The following is a 7,592-nucleotide window of genomic DNA, read 5'->3' on the forward strand; positions in this document are numbered from 1 at the left end:
TACCCCAACTGATAACTATAACGGCATTTGATACGTCTCCAACGTATATATAATTTATGAAGTATTCATGCTGTTTTATAATCTTCTTGGAAATTTTACAATCATTTTATAGCAACTTAATATCATTTTTTGGGACTAACCTATTGACATAATGCCCAGTGCCAGTTGCTATTTTTTGCTTGTTTTTTTACATCGCAGAAAATGAATACCAAACGGAGTTCAAACACAACAAAACTTTTTGGAGAATTTTTCAAGACCAGAAGACACCCGGTGGGCCAAAGAACTACCAGAAGGGAGCTCCAAGGAGAGCATAACCCACTAGGGCGCGCCTGGGGGTCCAGGCGCGCCCAGGTGGGTTGTGCCCACCTCGGTGGCCTCCCGCACCGCCTCTTCGCCCTATAAATTCCCAAGTATTCCAAAAACCCTGGGGGTAACCCTAGATCAGAAGTTCCATCGCTGCAAGCCTAGGTAGCCAGAAAAAACCAATCTAGACACCGTTTTGGCACTCTGCCGATGGGGGAAACCATCACCGGTGGCCATCTTCATCATCTTGGCGGCCACCATGATGAGGAGGGAGTAGTCCACCCTCGGGGCTGAGAGTTCGTACCAGTAGCTATTGATACGTCTCCAATGTATCTATAATGTTTGATTGTTCCATGCTATTATATTATCTGTTTTGGATGTTTATGGGCTTTATTATGCACTTTTATATTATTTTTGGGACTAACCTATTAACCCAGAGCCTAGTGCCAGTTTCTGTTTTTTCCTTGTTTTAGAGTATCACAGAAAAGGAAAATCAAACGGGGTCCAATTGACTTGAAACTTCACGGAACTTATTTTTGGACCAGAAGAAGCCCACAGAGTATTAGAGTTGGACCAGGAGAGTCCCGGGCTGCCCACGAGGGTGGGGGCGCGCCCCCTGCCTCGTGGACAACCCGGAGGTCCACCGACGTACTTCTTCCTCCCATACATACCCATATATCCTAAAAACTTCGGGGAGCACAATAGATCGGGAGTTCCGCCGCCAGAAGCTTCCGTAGCCACCGAAAACCAATCTAGACCCGTTCCGGCACCCTGCCGGAGGGGGTAATCCCTCTCCGGTGTCCGTCTTCATCATCCCGGTGCTCTCCATGACGAGGAGGGAGTAGTTCTCCCTCGGGGTTGAGGGTATGTACCAGTAGCTATGTGTTTGATCTCTCTCTCTCTCTCGTGTTCTTGAGGTGATACGAACTTGATGTATCGCGAGCTTTCCTATTATATTTGGATCTTATGACATTTCTCCCCCTCTACTCTCTTGTAATGGATTGAGTTTTCCCTTTGAAGTTATCTTATCGGATTGAGTCTTTAAGGATTTGAGAACACTTGATGTATGTCTCGCATGGGATACCCGTGGTGACAATGGGGTATTCTATTGATCCACTTGATGTATGTTTTGGTGATCAACTTGCGGGTTCCGTGACCTTGGGAATCTATGCATAGGCGTTGGCACACGTTTTCGTCTTGACTCTCCGGTAGAAACTTTGGGGCACTCTTTGAGGTTCTATGTGTTGGTTGAATAGATGAATCTGAGATTGTGTGATGCATATCGTATAATCATACCCACGGATACTTGAGGTGACATTGGAGTATCTAGGTGACATTAGGGTTTTGGTTGATTTGTGTCTTAAGGTGTTATTCTAGTACGAACTCTATGGATGTTTGTGACACTTATAGGAATAGCCCAACGGATTGATTGGAAAGAATAACTTTGAGGTGGTTTCGTACCCTACCATAATCTCTTCGTTCGTTCTCCGCTATTAGTTACTTTGGACTGACTCTTTGTTGCATGTTGAGGGATAGTTATATGATCCAATTATGTTATTATTGTTGAGGGAACTTGCACTAGTGAAAGTATGAACCCTAGGACTTGTTTCAACACATTGCAATACCGTTTACGCTCACTTTTATCATTAATTACCTTGCTGTTTTTATATTTTCAGATTACAAAAACCTTTATCTACCATCCATATTCCACTTGTATCACCATCTCTTCGCCGAACTAGTGCACTTATACAATTTACCATTGTATTGGGTGTGTTGGGGACACAAGAGACTCTTTGTTATTTGGTTGCAGGGTTGCTTGGGAGAGACCATCTTCATCCTACGCCTCCCATGGATTGATAAACCTTAGGTCATCCACTTGAGGGAAATTTGCTACTGTCCTACAAACCTCTGCACTTGGAGGCCCAACAACGTCTACAAGAAGAAGGTTGTGTAGTAGACATCAAGCTCTTTTCTGGCACCGTTGCCGGGGAGGTTAGCACATGAAGGTATATCTTTAGATCTTGCAATCAAATCTTTTTGTTTCTTGTTTTAGCACTAGTTTAGTTTATAAAAGAAAACTACAAAAAATATATGGAATTGAGTTTGCCTCATACACTTCATCTTTTTAATATCTTTCGTGAGTATGACGGAAAGGAAAATTGTGCCAAAGTGTTAGAAGAAGAATGCATTAGAATGTTTGGCACTAAATATTTGAATGATGAGCATGATTGCAATGTTGTTAGTGTGAATTCCTTGAATATCCATTTTGCTAATGATATGCAAAGCCACAAGCTTGGGGAAGCTATGTTTAATGAAGATGATATTTTTAGTCTCCCAAGTTTCGATATGCAAATTTATAATGATGATAGCATGCCTCCTACTTATGATGATTATATTGATGAAAGTGGGTTTGGAAGAGTGTCAACTTTAGGAAGTAATGATCCCACTATTTTGGAGGATGTTGAATATTATTATGATAATTATGAAAGTGGATTTGGAGAGGTCATGACTTTATTTAGTGATGATTCCACTATCTTGGAAGAGGTTTCAAACGATTATGATGAGAACAAAGTTGCTACTTATGATAATTATTGTGATGATACATATGCTATAAAAAGTAGTGATGATTATATTTATAAAACTTGTCATGATTATGATTACCCTTTTTCTGAACATTACTCTTTTAATGTGGAAACAATTTATAGTATTCGAGTCTCTTATGACACTCCCACTATTCCGAATGAGAAGAATTTTGCTTCTGTGGACAGTAATATACTTTCTATGCTTGTAGATCATGGAAAGAATGCTTTATGTGGTAGTTACATTGTTGAATTCATTCATGATGCTACTGAAAATTATTATGAGGGAGGAATATATGCTTGTAGGAATTGCAATAATATCAAGTTTCCTCTCTATGTGCTTAAAGTTTTGAAGTTATGCTTGTTTTGCCTTCCTATGCAAATTGATTATTGTTCCCACAAGTTGTTTGCTAAGAAAATCCCTATGCATAGGAAGTGAGTTAGACTTAAATGTGCTAGTCATATTCTTCATGATTCTCTCTTTATGTTTCAATTCTCATCTTTTATGTGAGCATCATTGAAATCATCATGCCTAGCTCGGGGCGTTAAATGATAGCGCTTGTTGGGAGGCAACCCAATTTTATTTTTATTCCTTGCTTTTTTCTCCTGTTTAGTAATAAATAATTTATCTAGCCTCTGTTTTGGTTGTGTTTTTTGTGTTTAATTAGTGTTTGTGCCAAATAGAACCGTTGGGAAGACTTGGGGAAAGTCTTTTTGATCTTGCTGTAAAAAAACAGAAACTTTAGCGCTCACGAGAATTGCTGCCATTTTTATTTTGAGAGTGCTATTTAGTTAATTATTTTTGCAGATGATTAATAGATAAATTACTCAGGTCCAGCGATTTATTTTAGAATTTTTGGGGTTCCAGAAGTATACGTTTGATCCAGATTACTACAAACTGTTCTGTTTTTGACAAATTCTGTTTTCTATGTGTTGTTTGCTTATTTTGATGAATCTATGAGTAGTATCGGAGGGTATGAACCATAGAGAAGTTGGAATACAGTAGATATTACACCAATATGAATTTATAATGAGTTCACAACAGTACCTAAGTGGTGATTTATTTTCTTATACTAACGCAGCTTACAAGTTTTCTGTTAAGTTTTGTGTTGTGAAGTTTTCAAGTTTTGGGTAAAGATTCGATGGACTATGGAATAAGGAGTGGCAAGAGCCTAATATTGGGGTTGCCCATTGCACCCCAAGGCAATATTCAAGGACAACCAAAGCTTGGGGATGCCCCAGAAGGCATCCCCTCTTTCGTCTTCGTTCATCGGTAACTTTACTTGAAGCTATATTTTTATTTACCACATGATATGTGTTTTCTTGGAGCGTCATTTTATTTTATTTTGTTTTGCTTGCTGTTTGAATAAAATACCAAGATATGAAATTATTAAATGTTATAGAGTCTTCATATAGTTGCATAATTGTTCGACTACTCATTGATCTTCACTTATATCTTTCGGAGTAGTTTGTCATTTGCTCTAGTGCTTCACTTATATCTTTTTAGAGCACGGTGGTCGTTTTATTTTGTAGAAATAGATGAACTCTCATGATTCACTTATATTATTTTGAGAGTCTTTAGAACAGCATGGTAATTTGCTTTGGTTATGAAATTAGTTCTAATATGATGGGCATCCAAGAGGGATATAATAAAAACATTCATATAGAGTGTATTGAATACTAGGAGAAGTTTGATACTTGATAATTGTTTTGAGATATGGAGATGGTGATATTAGAGTTATGTTAGTTGAGTAGTTGTGAATTTGAGAAATACTTGTGCTGAAGTTTGCAAGTCCTGTAGCATGCACGTATGGTAAACGTTGTGTAACAAATTTGAAGCATGAACTGTTTCTTTGATTGCCTTCCTTATGACTGGCGGTTGGGGACGAGCGATGGTCTTTTCCTACCAATCTATCCCCCTAGGAGCATGCATGTAATACTTGGTTTTTGATGACTTGTAGATTTTTGCAAGAAGTATGTGAGCTCTTTATGACCAATGTTGAGTCCATGGATTATACGCACTCTTACCCTTCCATCATTGCTAGCCTCTTCGGTACCGTGCATTGCCCTTTCTCACATTGGGAGTTAGTGAAAACTTCGCCGGTGCATCCAAACCCCATGATATGATACGCTCTTTCACAAATAAACCTCCTTATATCTTCCTCAAAATAGCCACCATACCTACCTATTATGGCATTTCCATAGCCATTCCAAGATATGTTGCCATGCAACTTCCCACCATTCCGTTTATTATGACACACATCATCATTGTCATATTGCTTTGCATGATCATATAGTTGACATCGTATTTGTGGCCAAGCCACCGTTCATAATTTTTCATACATGTCACTCTTGATTCATCGCAATCCTGGTACACCACCGGAGGCATTCATATAGAGTCATATCTTGTTCTAGTATCGAGTTGTAATCTTTGAGTTGTAAATAAATAGAAGTGTGATGATCATCATTAATAGAGCATTGTCCCAAAAAAAGAGAAAGGCCAAAAAGGCCAAAAAAAGAGAAAGGCCAAAAAAAGGCCAAATAAAAAAATACAAAAGGGACAATGCTACTATCCTTTTTTCCACACTTGTGCTTCAAAGTAGCACCATGATCTTCATGATAGAGACTCTCTTGTTTTGTCACTTTCATATACTAGTGGGAATTTTTTCATTATAAAAATTGGCTTGTGTATTCCAACAATGGGCTTCCTCAAATGCCCTAGGTCTTCGTGAGCAATCAAGTTGGATGCACACCCACTTAGTTTCTTTTGTTGAGCTTTCATACATTTATAGCTCTAGTGCATCCGTTGCATGGCAATCCCTACTCCTTGCATTGACATCAATTGATGGGAATCTCCCTAGCCCATTGATTAGCCGCGTCGATGTGAGACTTTCTCCTTTTTGTCTTCTCCACATAACCCCCTCATTATATTCTATTCCACCCATAGTGCTATATCCATGGCTCATGCTCATGTATTGCGTGAAAGTTGAAAAAAGTTTGAGATTACTAAAGTATGAAACAATTGCTTGGATTGTCATCGGGGTTGTGCATGATGAGAGCATTCTTGTGTGACAAAAATGGAGCATGACCAAACTATATGATTTTGTAGGGATGAACTTTCTTTGGCCACGTTATTTTGAGAAGACATGATTTCTTAGTTAGTATGCTTGAAGTATTATTATTTTTATGTCAATATTAAACTTTTGTCTTGAATCTTATGGATCTGAACATTCATGCTAAAATGAAGAGAATTACTTAAAAGAAATATGTTAGGTAGCATTCCACATCAAAAATTCTGTTCTTATCATTTACCTACTCGAGGACGAGAAGGAATTAAGCCTGGGGATGCTGATGCGTCTCCAACGTATCTATAATTTTTGATTGTTCCATGCTATTGTATTATATGTTTTGGATATTTATAGGCTTTATTATGCACTTTTATATTATTTTTGGGACTAACCTATTAACCCAGAGCCTAGTGCCAGTTTTTGTTTTTTTTCCTTGTTTTAGAGTATCGCAGAAAAGGAAAATCAAACGGAGTCCAATTGACCTGAAACTTCACGGAACTTATTTTTTGACCAGAAGAAGCCCACAGAGTATCGGAGTTGGACCAGGAGAGTCCCGGGCTGCCCACGAGGGTGGGGGGTGTTCCCCCCTGCCTCGTGGATAGCCCAGAGGTCCACCGACATACTTCTTCCTCCCATACATACCCATATACCCTAAAAACTTCGGAGAGCACAATAGATCGGGATTTCCGCCGCCAGAAGCCTCCATAGCCACCGAAAACCAATCTAGACCCGTTCCGGCACCCTGCCAGAGGTGGCAATCCCTCTCCGGTGGCCATCTTCATCATCCCGATTCTCTCCATGACGAGGAGGGAGTAGTTCTCCCTCGGGGCTGAGGGTATGTCTCAGTAGTTATGTGTTTGATCTCTCTCTCTCTCTCTCGTGTTCTTGAGGTGATACGATCTTGATGTATCGCGAGCTTTGCTATTATATTTGGATCCTATGATGTTTCTCCCCCTCTACTCTCTTGTAATGGATTGAGTTTTCCCTTTGAAGTTATCTTATCGGATTGAGTCTTTAAGGATTTGAGAACACTTGATGTATGTCTTGCGTGGGATACTCGTGGTGACAATGGGGTATCCTATTGATCCACTTGATGTATGTTTTGGTGATCAACTTGCGGGTTCCATGACCTTGGGAATCTATGCATAGGGGTTGGCACATGTTTTCATCTTGACTCTCCGGTAGAAACTTTGGGGCACTCTTTGAGGTTCTATGTGTTGGTTGAATAGATGAATCTGAGATTGTGTGATGCATATTGTATAATCATGCCCACGGATAATTGAGGTGACATTGGAGTATCTTGGTGACATTAGGGTTTTGGTTGATTTGTGTCTTAAGGTGTTATTCTAGTATGAACTCTAGCGCTGTTTGTGACAGTTATAGGAATAGCCCAATGGATTGATTGGAAAGAATAACTTTGAGGTGGTTTCGTACCCTACCATAATCCCTTCGTTCATTCTCCGCTATTAGTGACTTTGGAGTGACTCTTTGTTGCATGTTGAGGGATAGGTATATGATCCAATTATGTTATTATTGTTGAGGGAACTTGCACTAGTGAAAGTATGAACCCTATACCTTGTTTCAACACATTGCAATACCGTTTACGCTCACTTTTATCATTAGTTACCTTGCTGCTTTTATA

The sequence above is a fragment of the Triticum urartu genome, chromosome 7A (genome assembly GCF_056163025.1).
Source record: "Triticum urartu cultivar PI428250 chromosome 7A, HENAU_Tu73, whole genome shotgun sequence".
NCBI lineage: Eukaryota > Viridiplantae > Streptophyta > Magnoliopsida > Poales > Poaceae > Triticum > Triticum urartu.